This window comes from Meriones unguiculatus, chromosome 12 (assembly GCF_030254825.1).
Source record: "Meriones unguiculatus strain TT.TT164.6M chromosome 12, Bangor_MerUng_6.1, whole genome shotgun sequence".
NCBI classification, from domain to species: Eukaryota; Metazoa; Chordata; class Mammalia; order Rodentia; family Muridae; genus Meriones; species Meriones unguiculatus.
This window is the reverse complement of record NC_083360.1, coordinates 55,189,372-55,205,868: the sequence shown is the minus strand read 5'-3', so window position 1 is coordinate 55,205,868 and position 16,497 is coordinate 55,189,372. Positions and strand designations below refer to the sequence as shown.

Below are 16,497 nucleotides of genomic sequence, written 5' to 3'. Positions count from 1 at the left end.
GCTAATGTAAGAGCAAGTAGCGGAAAGCACCTTAAGAGTTCTCACACCAAGCTGTGAGTTTAGTACTTCCCTATCTTCCTCTCTGCTTTCAAAGTGGATCCTACAAACGTCCGAGAAGGAGGCTGCCAAGGTGAACTGGGGCAGACACAACTGAATCTCATCAACGAAACGAAACGACCCTTGTATTATTCAACTGCTTTGAATAGGGCGCGACCAGCCTTTCTTCCTCTTGTGCTTCAGGAAGCAGAGCGGGAAGCGCTCGGGTGTGCCTGCACCGGGATGAGTTGAGTGAATCTGAGAGGGTCTTTTCTGGCTGCGTGGATGGATGTTGGGAGTGACGTCACCCCGCCCCCTCCCCTTCTCTCTCTTTCTCTGAGTATCTCTCTTTTTCTCCCCTCTCTCCTGCTGTGTGTGCGCGCGCGCACGCGCTGTGTGTGTGTGTGTGTGTGTGTGTGTGTGTGTGTGTGCTCGCGCCCCTTCGCCCAGCTCCTCCAGCCTGTCCCTCTTTGCTCCAGCCCTCTGGCCCTCAGTGAGTCGGTGGTCCAGACTGAGGGTTCGCCAGTGGGCGCAGCGGACTGGCTCTCCCCGCCCGGGACGCACCCACACTCACACTCAGGCGCAGACAACAGGCACACACAACCCCCAAGCGCTGGGCAGAGCGATTCCGTGGGATCTCCAGCAGTTATGAGGATTTTAGAAATCACCCAGACAAGGAAACAAAGAGAGAAGCCTAGAAAATTACTTTCCTGAGCTCCCTCGTTTCATTCCCCACCAAGCCACCTCGCCGGCAACTGTGACCGCCAGTTCCCGCCAGGTTCAAGGTGTGAGCGGGCCACTCCACCCTGGCCGTGGGGCTGTGCGGTCCGGACCCCACTCGAGCGCCGCGGGCACCTCTCGCCCGCTCCCCTCACCCCCGCGGGCCTCAGTGTCGGGTTATCTCGCCCGCGCTTCACTTTTGGGGGGAAGAAGACAAGAACCGGAGGGAGGCGCTGAGGGGGGCAGCCCAGTTGCTATTTGCGGCCAAAGAATCTGCTTTAAAAGCAGCAGCGGCAGCAGCACGAAGGAGGAAACGGGAGAAGCGGAGGAAAGAGGCGAGACGCGGCCGGACCCCCCAGCCGCGCGCCGGAGCATCCCCCGCGAGGAGGAGGGCGCGGGGCCGCGGGCGGAGCGGGCGGAGCGCGGAGCCCGAGAGGAGCGGCGCGGGGCCGAGGACGCGGCGCTGGCGAGGGGAGGCGGGGCGCTCCTGCGCGGCCGGGACTCCCGCCGACTCGCCACTTGCGGCTGCCGCGCGGGCTGGGCGGCGGCGGCGGCGGCGGCGGCGGCTGTGGGACCGAGCGGCCGCCCGGAGGCGGCGCGGCCTCGGAGGGCTGGAGCGCGGCGCTGCTGGCGGCGCGGGCGGCGGCCCCGAGCCGACGGGAGCAGGTAAGCGGTCCGGAGCCTCGAGCCCGCCTAGCCCGGGACCGCCGTGCGCTCCGAGCGACTCCGCTCTGGACCCGGCTCGGCCAGGGGTCTGCGACCTGCCTGGGCCACAGCGGCCGGTTCTGGAGGGCGATTGTGGATTCTTTGCTCTCAAGTCGTGCGGAGAAGGAAAAATAGACACCCGAGGGTCCGCGGCTGCCTGAGGGAGGGGGATTGTTTGGAGCGCTTTCTGTGGTCGGGTCGGAGCTCTAGTTCTGCTGCGGGAATCTGGTGTACTTACACACACACACACACTCGTTCTGTGGGGAAGGAAACGCATAATTTATTACGAAGAGTTGAAGTAGTGGGAAACAATTAAAAAAGAAAGTCACCAACCAAAGATCTTTGCTTTTCCACGTTGATTGTAGCTTTTATATAGACGTGTTGAAAACAACAAAAACTTGCCCTGCTTCTTTCTCCGCGACGTTGATTTCATTTTAAATCTTTAACAAGTGAAGTCAGGTTTTGTTCTGCTTAAGTATTTTTTGAACAGTAAGTATGAGCTTGGTTTTCATCAATCGTGTGTTATAAATGACAAATAGTAGTGCCATTCTTCAAAATCCAGACAATCACAGCCCACTTGTGTTCTTCCAGTTTGCCTTCCAGTACTCTACTTGCCTAGCATCTCCTGTTGCCTGGGGTTCTTAGACTGGCTCATATGCCCCAGCCTCATCTACAGTCTGCACTTTAAATGCCCTGGAAGATTTCTGAGGGATCGCTGGCCCTGTACTTGTTCTTAAATTCTTTATCGTTTCTCTCTTACGTGCTCTGATATTCAGTGCTGCTGAACTAAGAGGCAGCGGCTTACACATTTTGAGTCTTTTAGTAACTGGTAACTGCTGAGTTCACAGATTTGAGGTTGTAATTAGTTATAAATTCGGACTTTGGTGTAATGTTGTTGCTGGTCTGTAGCACGCCTACGTTGACTTCCTTCAACCAGAGGTACTTCGGATGGGCTGCCTTTCTCTGCTTCAGAGTGCACACGCCAGGGTCTCAACTTGATGTGAATCCGGGATGATATACCCGAATTCAAAACATTCTGATTTAAACGAATCTTTAGATGATCTCAGTTGTGAAAGCACTGTTGGTGTTCATACAAAAGCTAAGTAGGTATTACACTCCTTTTGAACACATCTCCTGTATGCCCCTGACAGACATTATATATCAGAGAGGAAGCACATTTTCCGTGCTCTGTATCCAAATTCTTGAAACAGATCTCCAAAATGAACAATAAAATTTCCCCTACCTCCTGCATCCCATAATTATGTACTGTATTGTCCTTTTCAATGGAGCTAGCAATCTGTGACAGATTTTTTTAAAAAAAAAAATTCACCCTCATGTTATCAGCTATTATTGTACTTTCAAAGTGTGAAATTGACAAGCTGGTCAGTTTCATGAATTCAGCTGTCAGATTGTGTCCAGTTAAAAATTGCTAAAAGCTGTAAATGTGCCTGCCTGGAATTTTCTTTTGTGAAGGGAAGACACAAGGAGATGGAGAATTATAGGGTGTTATTAATTGTAAATATTTTAAAATAGGTGCTGTTCTGGGAAACACGTTGAGGTTTCTATTACCGTAAAAGTGTCATTTAGATTTGCCTGTCTAATTTTAAATAATGAGCAGTTAATATAAAACCCTTAGTAATGGTGGTGCAAGAGAAATGGTATTCAAATAGGAAGAAGTGGCCCTTAGATGTATCTGAAGGCAAATGGGTAAGATACTACTTTCTAGTTACATTTAAAGAAGCAGATGTGCCAGCTGTCCTGTTGTGGCAGTTATATGGCAAAAATTCTTGGCCAGTGAAGTTGGGCAATTAATATAAGTAATGAAATGCATATATATGTATGTGGGTGTGTAGATAATTATAGATATACAACTGCTTAAAATACTGTATGCCATAATTTGACATGCTTTTTCAGATAGACACTAATTTAAAACCAAAATATCCCAAAGTCTAAAACTAAAAATTGGATTCCCCTCAACTGCTGCTATTTGCTAAGCCACTAGGGGCCTGTATAACTGTTCTTATATCCAGGAGATACCCTGCCATGGCTTACACAAACCCTTCCTAGAGAGACATTTAAGAAAAATTCAAGTAGGCAGTTCTATAAGTTTTTTTTCTTTTTCCTTTTTAAAAACACCATCCCATGCTCTGATGTTAGCTGTGAATGCTGACTAAAGGATAGCTCAAGAACTTTACTTTGCTATTCTATGACACTGTGGTGTTATTAGCATGATCTTTTTTCATATAGACTCTGGAACAAATAAAAAAAATTACTAATGCAGATTCTTATAAGATGCCTGTTTTTTTTAATGTATGGGAAAGTTATACAAGAAGAAACAACAAAAAAAAACCTTTTCTTAATTGGTCTGATAAGGATATTGTTTGCATAAGGCAGGGTTAGAAGATAAAAGCAGAGTTGCTTTAAAGGAACTATAGTCACAGATTGATAGTGTGATTAGAATGGTTTTCAAAGTGCTGTGCAAGTTTGTGCGAAGGAGGAGACTCCGGAGCTGAGTGAGGTTTGGGCAGCCCTGGAATGGCCTGAACGGAGGATGTACTATATGTTTTTCTGTGTCAGTTTTGCAAATTTGAAATTGATCAGTCGTGCCAATCCTGATGACACTAGTCAGTAAGGTCAAGTCTGCTTACATGGATCTTTTGTTGATTTTCTGTTTTTCAAACTGAAATGCATGATTCTTTGCAAAAGAGCCCACGGTAAATATTTCAATATTGGATTCCTTCAGACATACTTGATCTATCATGGCACTGAACAACTCTGTATTTTAAAGGATTCTTTGGGTAAATGTGGAATTGTCAACACTGTCCTATATGAAAAATGCTACCCGGAAGAGAATGGATTCTTTAAGGTGAATTTTTTTAAACCATCATTCTATGATTTCAATGTGCATTTGTGTGTAGTCTTCAGTTGTAGCTTGTTTGTGTCTTGAGAGCATTAAACTTATTAAAGGCAATATCTCCAACATCTATACCAATGGCTCTTATTTCTAGTACCCAAAAGTTTCTTTGAAAAAACTTTACCTTTGATATAGAATACTCAGGTGGCAACAAAACATATTTTCAGTTACCAATCTGGATATTTAAGGTACTAAATATAAAGATAATAATATTCAGTTTTCCAGAGGACCCAATGAATATTTGATTTGTCCTGTCTTTATAAAAAGACAGACATTTTTATTTGGGAAGGTCAGTATGTGTCAAGTGAGATTGTGTTAGACCAGGCTTATTGTGAATCTCTTGCTGCCTCGTGGATTTATTTAACTTTTTCTTGCTTAATCTTGGTACTGTTCAGTGTCTTGGAGAAAGTCGTCAAGGAAAGCTGCAGTTATGATTGCACAAAGGTAATGTGCTGCCTCAAGCAAAATCAGTGCTTTAAAATCTTCTGTTTTATATTATCACTGATTTGCCAAGAAAGACCAAAGAAAGAAGCTATTCTCTGTAGACTAAGAGATTGAGGAAGCCTGTGTAATAATGCTTCAGCTGAAGCAATATGGTATAATGTGGAAGGAGATTGCTTAGAGAATATTTGCCAGTATTTGACTTTCGTTGAACAGGCATCATTTGCCTAAGTGCCTGTAGTTTTATAACACAGTGACATTTCTACCAAAGGATGAATTTGTTTGGTATTTTCTCTATGGATAATCTCATTTGCTTTTAATCAGGAGTTGGTAATGCTTAGGAAAACGTCATACTTGGCTTATGTATACTTCAACAAGGAAAGTGTCCAAATTTCCCTTCTTCTTCTTTTTTTTTTTTTTAAAGGAGAAGTATATTTTTGTTCTTCACAGTTAAGCTCCCGGGAAAGACAGCTAAAAGAATACATGGCTGGCGTTTACTGATTGCTCATTTCATAAAATTTTAGCATCAAGTGTAAAAATTGAGAATTTCCTTTTTGTTGTAAGCCGTGGCAAGGTCAAAGAACAAATCTTCATATTTTGTAGCAATCCCTGACGTAATGTAACCTAAAGAATAAGGCCATAACAAAATTGTGAGACTGGAGCACACGAGGCTGCTTCGCAGCCCCATGTCATGAAATTACCTTGAAGCGTTGTGCCCTTTATTTCCTGTTTAACAAATCACAGATGCTTTTTATGCAGCAAGCTGATTTCCTTTCTTTCAACTAACATTTTATGAGTAAAGTGTCTTTAAGACTTAGCATTAAAGTAACTTAAGATTTTGTTTGTGTGTATTGCTATACTTTCTCAACATCACTCATGAGAAAAATGGCCCAAGATGATACCTGAAGTAGCCTCCCTCTCAAGATAATTCAGTGGCTAATTTTAATTTGTTTCTGTTTGATGCTGACATATATAATCAGTCTGTATCAATATTTAAAAAAAAAGCCTTTTCATGGCTCTTTATGCATGTTCTTCTGAATCAAATTTCTGTATGTTACAGTCAATAAAATGACAAAAAGCAGACAATTTGGAAAGCAAAGGCAGTTTATTCTCTCTGCAAGGCCCAGGTCATGGACATAGGCAGGCAGTCAGTACCAACCACTTGGGTGTTCTTCTTTCCCCACCTGTAGCAATCATGTACAGCTTTCCTCTTCAAATGGCTGTGCTTTAATGTGGCAGGCCCTTGCGTGTGCTTCGGCACTGACAACATAGTGTTAAGAGCTGAGTCCCATAGCCTAGCACTGTCTGAGCATAGGCTTTGTCTTAGAGCTTTGCGCTCACTGACCAGAAAGACTGCCTCCCTTTGCTGAGGCTTTGACCTTCAGATCACAATGTCAGGAGCTTCACAGACTTTGCTACATTGTTGTTTACTGGCTTTAACATTTGTAAATCTGTCAGCTTCTTGAGATTAATTGAATTTATAAAATCTTAATTATCTTTAAACAACAACAAAAACAGCCTTTGAGCTAATGTAGCAATAGCTAATGAAATTGAGATTGATGGATTGATTGTATTTTTAAAAAGTGTTTCTTGACCTTGTTTTGAGATTGTGAAAACTGTATTTTAAAATAAATAGAATAATTTGCTGTAATCATTGGATACCGTGGTATAAGAGACTCCTATAGAATGTCAGCTCACATCCAGTCTTATTTCTTTATTTGTCTATCTGTCTGTCTATCTATCTATCTATCTAAGTATATATTTATTTATTTTCCTCCAGTGAAGAGATGATAGCGATAGCTTTGCTCTAAGGAAAACTCAGGTTCTTAGTCCTGTAATTTCCTGCTTAGAGAGGGAGGCAGCTTTTCAGAGTCTCGGTTTCACCCTCTGTAAGGTGGAGAGAATAGCTATCCGTGTGATGATGTTCCAGCTAATTTTGTAATAAAAATTTCTTACTTTATTCAGGTTAAAACAAACAAACAAAAAAAGTCCTAAGCAGGATGTGGTAGCACAGGCCTTAACTCCTAGCACTCTAGGAGGCAGAAGCAGACAGATATCTGTGAATTCAAGGCTAGCCTGGTCTACAAATTGAGTCCAGGACAGCCAGGGAAACACAGAGAAACTGTGTCTTGAAAACAAAAGTCCTACATGTAGTAGCCATGTGATAAGCATGCTTCATGCTAGGCATGTGTTTTATGGTAAATACCTATCTGGATCATCATCTGTTTGCTCTAAATTGTTGCTGACTGGACTGATATAAAACTCAGATCTGTTGGATGTAGGTGTCTGTGTATTCTTCCCTCCTCCTCTGCTTTCTGCTGTGTATTTGTTGTAATCACTCCAGATCCTAGAACAGTCTTTCTTGCCCAGTGTGTTCATTGCAGTCTGTGCATATTAGCATGCCTCAGTACACCACTATCTCAGAAAAGCTTTCAAAGTAAAAGCTAGAAATGACTTTGCCTAGAATGTACAGGGAACATTTCCTTTAAAAGTCAAGAATGAATTAATAGATTCCCAAGGATAGCTGTTGATGTGGAACTGCAGTTTGGGAAAAGAAATGCTTAGAAACGCAGTTAATTAAAATACTAAACCAAAATAAGTGCCTTAAAAAAAGTGCATTGCATCTTAGAAAGCTGCTCAGCCCTTGCCCAGTGCAGCTGTCTTTTCTTAAAGGATCCGGTTTCAAGAGCAGTGATGGATGGTGGGTGCCTGTAGCCAGTTGTGGGGTTTGTTCAGAGGTCAAATGTGTTGATGGAAGATAGGAATTTACTTACTGCCTTCTGTCTTTCCCTAAGAACCACTGGTACAATTTCATGAGAAGAAATTAGACTGACCACATCAAATGCTGGCACAGTTCCTATTATAGGTAGAAAGGACATTTGTTTTCAGTATTTAACATAAGATTTTTTTTCCATCCTTCTCAGTGTTCACCCCAACAAAAGGGACATATTTAGTGGCAGTAATAATTTCTTTTCCACAAGTAGACCCCCAAAATTCTCTATGAAACATATTCCATCCCCTGAAGTATTTTAAATGAAACATTCTTAAGGTTTTTAAAGGGGAGGAGACATTACGAATTCATAGTTCTTTTGGTTGAAATGGTTCATTATCATCCTTTAGATACATGTTTTTAAGCCTTCTTAATCTTTCTCATGTAATTTGACTAGCAGGGAATAAGCAGTTAAAAATACCTTAAATATTCCAAATCTACTTACTGTTCATGTAATCATTTTTATTTATTTATTTATTCCTTGGAGTAGTGTAGTAGTTCTGTATAAGAATAAAATATTGAAAATAACTTCCATTGGAGGCTTATATGTATGGGTGATATTTTGTGTTCTTTCCTTGATTCCTGCATTCTTCTCAGCATGAATTCCCTTTTCCTGTGATGTTTAGGCCTCTTAGCTTCCGTATCTATTATAAACTCTTATGCTGATTAATCTACAGCTTACTCAGCTCCCCTCTATGCTGTCTTCTGGGATATTCCTGTCTAGTTAGCATAGAGCCAACAATTTCTGCGTAGATTATCCTGAAAGTAGGTTTCCTAGCATCTGTCACGTTCCAGCGCTAAATTTCTATCAGCTTGATAGATCAGTGTAAATAAAAGGTTTCCTGTTTCCCCAGTTCTCTTTTGTAAACTCCAAATAATGTCTCCTGTACATACTTGTAGCCATTTTCCTTTGTACCATACCTCATCTGACTTAGCTCTCTGGAAGGATCCTTGGTGTCATCCTTTATACCTCTCATCTTTCATTCTTGGTCCTATCCAGTTTTGTAGTTCTATTCCTGGAATTTCTTTATTGTATGGCTTCCTTTTCCGTTCCGACTTTCCCATGTGCTTGGATGCTCAGCGATCCATAAATAGTTTTCCATGTTGTCTTGTCTTAGTGTTTTCTCTGTTCTTTATTGAAATGCGGAGGTTTTTGTGTTTCTACCCAATTGTGTGCTAATTCCCCATCACAGCTGGCATAGTCCTTTGTAGCCTGACTATAATTTGCATGTCCTGCCTGCCCTCTCACCCAGGGCCCCCTGGTGATGATCCTTTTCTTTGTTGTTGTTGTTTGTTTGTTTGTTTTGTGCAGGTGTGGATTTTGAACTATCCTGGAGGAGTCTATGTGTGGGATTCTCTGGTTCTCCAGCGTGGTTCCAGGAATCCTCCTTCTATGTCTGCTGCATCAGTTTTTGACCACTGAAGCCTAGGTATCTCCTACTCAGCTAATGTTTAACTCACTTACTGAATCTTTTTGGGTTTTTTTTGATTGAATTGTACTAAGGAGATTTGAGTTGAATTTAATTTAAATCATGAATGTAAAGAAAATTATTCGTCATAAGCCAGTGCTTCTCAACCTGTAGGTTGCAACCCCCACAGTATTCACTTATCAAATACCCTGCATATAAGATATTTACATTATGATTCATGTAAATGTAAAAATTACAAAAATTAGCAAAATTACAGTTATGAAGTAGCAATGAAATAAATTTTTGGTTGGAGGTCACCACAACATGAGGAACTGTATTAAAGGGCCACAACATTAGGAAGGTTGAGAACCACTGTAAATATTTGCCTATGATATTAGGCTGGGATTATTAGAGATACAGCTTAGTGGCAGAACCCTTATCTAGCATATGTGGATGACCTCAGTTGGATCCATTGAAACTCAAATACAGACCTAAACAAAAAACCCAGTACGCTGAGATTGGTGAAATTCAGTGTTCCTTTATGGGGAAAAACATCCTTCAGTATTTCTTGTTGGCATTGCAGATTGTTATGATAGTAATCAGAGTGCAATAGTCATGCTGGTGGTAGTTGCAAAAATGTACTGAGCGCTTACTATGGTGCTGGCTATTCTGCTCGGTTCCCTCCCTTCAGTGTTATGTTCAATCCCTAAACTAATATCATGTATATTAAATGATAATTAGATATTTCTATGTCATAGTTTTACAGGAAGGAAATCTGGCTAGGAGAAAGCTCAGGGTTGGAATATAGGTGTAATAAGGCTGGATCTAAAGACCAGGATTTTAAATCAGGCAGTGTTAGCACCAGGATGTTATCTACTTTACACTTAAGCCCCCTTTTCTTGTGTACCAAACACTGTTAAAAAGGGTATTTCACACATAGCAGGGAAGTTCATCTAGCAGCATTTCTCCTTCTTTGGCACAAATTCATGAGCAATATAAGTATATGTAGTTTCTCTGTGCCGTTTCTGAAGATCCTTTTCCTTAAGCTTCAGAGAAGCACTTTTCCCTACAGGGGTTTGGGCAGTTGACCTTTGGCTGTTGTTGCTTTCCAGCTCTGATATGTCAGGCTTCCAAGGCAGTGATGAGTGGTTGAACTCTGGGCTCTGTTTAGGGTGTGGCTAGGTGAAGGATCTGCACCCAAAATGATTTTAAAGTAATCAAAACTGGCACTTTCATACGACCCACTAGGAATCAAAAGCATTTTTATAAAGAGAAGTATAAATCAAGCAGAAATCTCCAAAGAGCAGCCTCCCGTCAAAGAGGTGGAGTTCTGCCAAGGGAGTGATGCATAGGTGCTGTTTGCTGGCAGCCTGCCTGCCACACGTTGATCTGGGAAACTTTCCTCCATTGGAGTGGCTTCTAAAATGTTTGGTTTTACTGCTCTCCTGATAATTTTATTATCAATAACAGATGGGCAAGCAGATTATTTTTTTCTTCATTTAACCTGTTTCATAGGAGTTTATTTGGGACTCTTGTTTTGGATGGTGGAATAATGTTTCAGAGGACTATTTCTGACTAATTATGCTTTTCTAAAGAAAAAAATCTCAGGATGTTATATTTGTTTGATGATTTGGAAAATAATTTTTTTTCTTTGACAGCAGGGCATCCTGAAGTTTTAAATCAGACATGGTACATAAAGTTACATGAAGAATGCTTTTTTTCTTTTATGGGCGTTTTTTTGTGTGGCAACATATAAGTCCTTTGGGTCCAAGTTTCCAGAATGCTTCTCACATGCAAACACTAGGCTATTTAGTCACACACTCTTCTACAAATTACTGTATTAACCGTAACCCCCAGGATACATGGGGGCAGCACTGCTTTCTTTGTGTTGGGAATTCATCAACTTTTTGGTTTTTAATAAATGTCTTTAAGTAAAAATATGTTTTAATCCAGAATAGCAACTTTAATAAATGTCCTGGTGCATACTCAGTTACTATTTTAAAGCAATGGTGGTTTAAATATATGTGACTCTGACTTTGTTTTGTAGATGCAATCTGATTTTGTTGTATTTTCACACAAAGAAAAGATTTCTAGAAAAACCTCAATGTAAAATTTGATTTTAAAGTTCATAATTCAGAATATTTTCTCTTGAATAATCTCTGTTTATCTTGGTGGTACTTGAATAAGCTCCTTCTAGCCTGCCTCTGTCTGTACAGCTCTAGCTTCCTTTGCTTGTACTGAAGCTTCCTTCTATATACCTTTGGCATCGCTGCCTTTGCTTTTCTGCTTTGGAGCCAGCTTGATCTTTTGCAAACCCTGAGTAAATAACTTCTGTTGATAATCAGGAAGTACCACTGTGTATGGGTAACATGTGCGGAGATTCTTCCACAGTTGCTTGGGCCTTTGTCGTTTGAGACAAGAGTCTCATGTATCCCAGACTGGCTTTGAAGTTGGTTCTTAGCTGAGGATGACCTTGACCTATTGGTCCTCCCACCTGAACCTCCTGGGTGTGAGTTTATAGGTAAATGTCACTACACTTAGTTTTTTGTAGTTAATACATGATTTTTACAATAATTCTCATAATGGAAATTTAATAGATACTTCTATGCAGTCCCTGCTTTCAAGCAACTGTTGGCTAAGTTGATTTGGATTTAACTCTTATTAACTAGAACATACTTGAACTTGACTCTTGTCCCCGATTGCAAACCTTGGAATAATATTTAGCAAAGCCACCTGATTCTTGGTGTACTTTAAAGTGTTTTTCTCTTGTCCCCTTACCATGCACATTCATTTCCCCTTTCCTGTTACCTACCTCAATGGACATGTATTATAGTTTGCCAAGTTTTTACAGTTTCCAGTGTAGCATTGGGACTGTAAAATCTTGAACATTCTCTGTTCCTACTTTAATGCTCTCTCATTCATTCTTCACTGTAAACAGAAAAATCAGGGATGAGTTAGTTCGTGGTCCAAATCTTACATGTTTAGGGTATACAATTTATGAGCATATTGTCAGTTCCTTTGCAGTATTTAATTTATTTCGTTTGAAAAGGTTCCACTTACCTAGTTATTGTGGTTACTAAACCACAATAAAGCCAAATTTGAGTAGACTGTGTGTATCCACTCATATGCCACTAGACAAGACAAATCTGCCTTTACATCTGGCTGTGGTAAGAATTCCCAGATGCACTTAATTCTGACACATGGTCATTATTGAACCAAAAGCCATCGCTTGGCATGATTATAGCTCTTATTTGTTTTCATTTTAAGGGGCTTCATCTAGGCTGCCAAATGTACAACAGGTGCCTTGGTTTTATACTTGCCAATCTGTTGTTATTCAAATGACCGCCCTAACAGAGACTAATGGCATCTAATAAAATGATCGCAGTCCTGGCAAGCCAGGTTTACAAGCACAAGGGCAGTAGAAAGTGCATATGCTGCATACATAGGCCCCTTGTTTATGTTGATTCATGGACATTTTCTGAAGCTCGGTGTTATTTGCACACTAGGATTTGGAGCATCCACTTTATTTTAGGTGTACTAACTGGGTGGTGTGGGGACCAGCTAGCTGCTCGAGCTTATTACTGAATGGCAATGCCATCCTGTAAGGCATAGCCAGGCAGTCTGTTCATGCCAAACAGCTGGCATGTAAGACGGCTTGAATCTTCTCTTATTAGAAATTTTGCCATACTGATTTCATAAGGCCGTGGAAAGACTCAGCTGTTACCAGAGATTGCTGGTTTGCAAACAGAAGGTGATGACTAGAGTCCAATGATATATGCAACTTTGGTTTTATACATTGTAGAACATTAATAGTGAACAAAAAGTTATTCAACTGACCATCCCTACTTTTCAATAGTATGAGTGACTGTATTGATTAGAACCGGCTCTCAGGGGTGCAGGTAGGCATTAGTATGGCAGAGGTGTCTAAGATCTCACATAGTTCTTGAACTCAGCTGCTCTCCTATTGTGAATTCATTCTTTAAGGCACTGCCCACTGCAGTGTGCAAGATGCTGAGGTGTGGGGATGAGGAGAACACTGCTGGCCGTAATTTGCACTGACAGATGTCAAGGACCTCGAGTTTCACAAAGCTTGAGCTGCATCATCCTCATCTCCGATTGGAGAGCTCTGTGCTCTCAGAGGAGGGAAGGGGCTTCTCTAAATCATAGTCATGATGAATTCCTAAAGAGATGGGGAGCCTGATTTTTGCTACATATATAGTCACTCTTCACTTTTACTTCTTCCATAGTTAATGAAGCTCATGTGATTTCCTGTGACCCAGCTTACAGCACATAGATCAGAGGTTAGGTCTTGTCTATTATTGGACAATCCTTTTGTATTATTTATTCCCATCTTCCTTGAAAAAGGATTTGCGGCAGCTATTAAATCATACGCTTCATTATCCTTAATAAATCACCTTCATAGAATCGACAATGGCTTATTGTACAGATGGTTAGTTTCTATGAGAAATGTTTAAAATATGCATCCTACTTGGACTCATTTTGAATGCTACTTTATATCATGACATTTGTAGAATGAGAGGGCCCTTTAAGAAGTATATTAGTATACATACTAGTCAGTGGTTATTGTTCATATTTTTTAAATGAATGATGAAAAACGGATGTCTTCCAACCATTTTTAAAAAGCATATTACTTAAAAGTAATGTTCTTATGCTTAACATTTTTGTTAACTCTAAGATCTGCTACCTTTGTTGATTGGGAATAGCTTTCAAATTCTTCATTAGACAGAAGAAAAGGCACATTGAAATGTAGTCAGGCTTTTTAAGTCATACTGTTCTTGTTCTTGGTCATTAACTTTGAGAAAAACAATGAAGCCAGCAGAGGTTTGCTTCCTTCCACACACCACGTAGTGTTTCTGATGAGAAGGATACAAGAAATGAGTGGCCTCCTATGCATGTCTCCTCCCTTCTCTTTAGAATATCTGTGCACCACAGTGAAGCATCACATGTCTCCATGTGTGGAGGTAATGACTAATAGCCTTTGGGGCAACAGCTTGGTTCGTTTGTACTGGTGAGGGTCATTTCTCAGACACTAAATGATAGTTTTTCTAAACATTACAAAAAGAACATGAAACTAAATTTTATACAATTTTGCTAAGGAAACTAAGATGACAAAAATGCAAGAGTCTCCATTTGACTCCATGGAGCATAGGCATAGTCCTCTTGCTATGACACAGTCCCTGTCATACTGACAGTCATAGAACCCAGACCAATGCCCTGCTGTCTTGGAGGAATCTGCCAGAGTCTAGCGTCTTCTCATCAGTACCCATGGGAAGCAACAGCAGACAGATCTTCTTGTTCCTAATTATCTAATTTAAGAAGCCAAGTTTCCTTATTACTTAATTAAATTTAAATGTAATTAAGATCTCAATTGTGCTAGCTACATTTCAAGTGGCCAGAACCCACACATAGCTAGTGACCATGTAGAACAGCTCTGACATAGAGGTTTCTGATGCCTCATAAAGCCCTGTTGGACAACTCTGGTCTACCAACCAGGCTTCTGAACCGCCGTTTGATCCTTTCATGGTTTCAGTGAAATAAAGTAAAGGGCTATCATTTATATGCCTAGAGCACCCACTGATCTTATTAGCAAAAAATGTACCAGCCAGATGGGAGTGAAAGATAGTGTGGTTCTGAAATACATTTATTCTTGGGGAAAGTGAGTTGATAGCAGATTCTGTGCTTTGTGTCTAATGAGTACAAGTTCTCTGATTTTTGTCCCAGCTTAATGTGGAGAAATAGGTTTCTGTGGAGAATTACTACGGAAACAGATTGAGTTTCACCAGGCTCATGTCTCTTAGATTTCCAGGGAAGATTCTTTACTGCTTTTCAGGCGATCTTTGTCTGTAACTATATGGGTGGGTGGGATTAAGAAATGGTAATAGAGTTGAATGAGGAGGCTCAGCATGATGATTTTATAGCCTAACATGAACCAGGAAGCTGTGTGAGAGAGAGGGGATGCCCCTAATGGATCAGCAGATTGGGCTGTCCTGCACGGAGTGGATAGGTCTGCTCTCTTAAATTCCACCTGCAGAGAGAATCAGCATGGGGGGTAATGGAGCTGGGCAGGGGGGATATGTGCTGTCCCCTGAGCCTTTTGCTTGGCAGCTTTTCTGATGCCCTTTTGCTTTATTATAGTGCTTTTAAATTTTGTCAGCGATCAAGCCAATCCAGTGTCACATGTAATTAATGCTGACAAGCACATATCAGAACAACCTGTTAGAAATTGCTGAAAGAAGTCTGGAGGCAGATAAGTGACTTCCAGGCTCCACCCCTGACAATCTGTTGGCTGGGAGAGGCAGGGAAACTTGACTGGAACAGTCTCTTAACCCTTACTTCTCCACACCCGAGATTCCCCAGGAGAGGGTTTAAAGGCTCATTTTCAGACTTCTGCAGAGCCATCAAATAGAAGAGCTGAGAGAAGAGGGATGAGCTCCATGGCTTAATATAACTCCTGGAAGCATCACCTTTTAACTCAGTCTTTCTTTTAGCCACGGAATCCAAGGATAATCCTTCTATATGCCTTTCTCTTTTCCTTCCCACTGCGAGCTTCTATGGCTCTCCATGGAGAGTGCCATAGGTTTTGCTTGGGCTTGCATTTTGCAGACAGAATCATTTTCTCATTATCACTATTGTTAGTCAAGAAGTTATGTTGTTTAGAAGGCATATTTCTGTTGCAGCCATTGAGGATACGGTGTTTAAAACTCTGTTCTCAGACTTGGTAAGCGTGTACCTAACAGTTTTTATAATTAAGACTAACAAAAGCAGTCTTCTGAAAGGTTATGTTTTCTGATGGTAATTCATAATGGATAAAATCAGTTTGTGTATTTAACAGTGCTTATAACTTAAAAAAAGGTTTTGTTGAGATAAGATTTATGAGTTATTTATTTATCATGCTGTGTCTGTGTGTGTTTGCCACAGTATGTATCTGGAAGCCAGAGTTGTGGAATTGGTTTCTTGCCTGCACCTTTACATGGGTTCAGGGATTGAGTTCATGTCTGTAGGCTTGGGTGGCAAGTGCCTTGGGATTACCTACAGAGCCTAGAACAAAGCCTGGTGTTTTTACTCAAGGCTAAGAATGTGTGTGTGTGTGTGTGTGTGTGTGTGTGTGTATTATAATAATCTGTGATGTCCAAGAACAGTTGACTTTGTCCCTCCAAACATTTAATTTAAGAAAAAAAGTTTCTGTTATAACAAATGTATTTATTTATTTGCTTGAAGGACTCCTGGCTGGTGGAATATGTCTGATGAGGTCTCATTGTGTTAATGTAAGAGGTCTGTTTTCAACCAGTTAATTCACTAGAATTTGGGAGCATTCACCTCTTACAAACTCCTATTTTTCAAGTCTTGGCTTTTTATTACGTAGCATCTTTCTTAGTAATTGGAGTGAAAGCGGGCTCCTTCCTATAATTACAGATCTAAATCTTTACGGTTACAAGAATATTATGAGCTATATAAAACGGCCACACATTTTCACCCAAGAA

General features: G+C 40.9%; 1 protein-coding gene across 38 annotated transcripts in view; it reads left to right on the top strand.

Annotated features, from left to right (window-relative positions):
* Ptprd (protein tyrosine phosphatase receptor type D) overlaps nt 1-16,497 on the top strand; it is a 2,581,289-nt gene that overhangs the window by 2,032,618 nt on the left and 532,174 nt on the right. The window contains exon 1 of one of the 38 annotated variants that reach the window (XM_060365737.1): nt 1,283-1,422. The exons of 35 other annotated variants lie outside the window; for them this stretch is intronic. The gene's annotated coding sequence lies outside the window, so the exon portion shown is untranslated. Of the gene's footprint in view, nt 1-1,282; nt 1,423-8,898; nt 9,017-15,312; nt 15,735-16,497 lie in introns of those variants that run through there. 2 more of the 38 variants (XM_060365735.1, XM_060365739.1) reach the window with 2 other exon arrangements.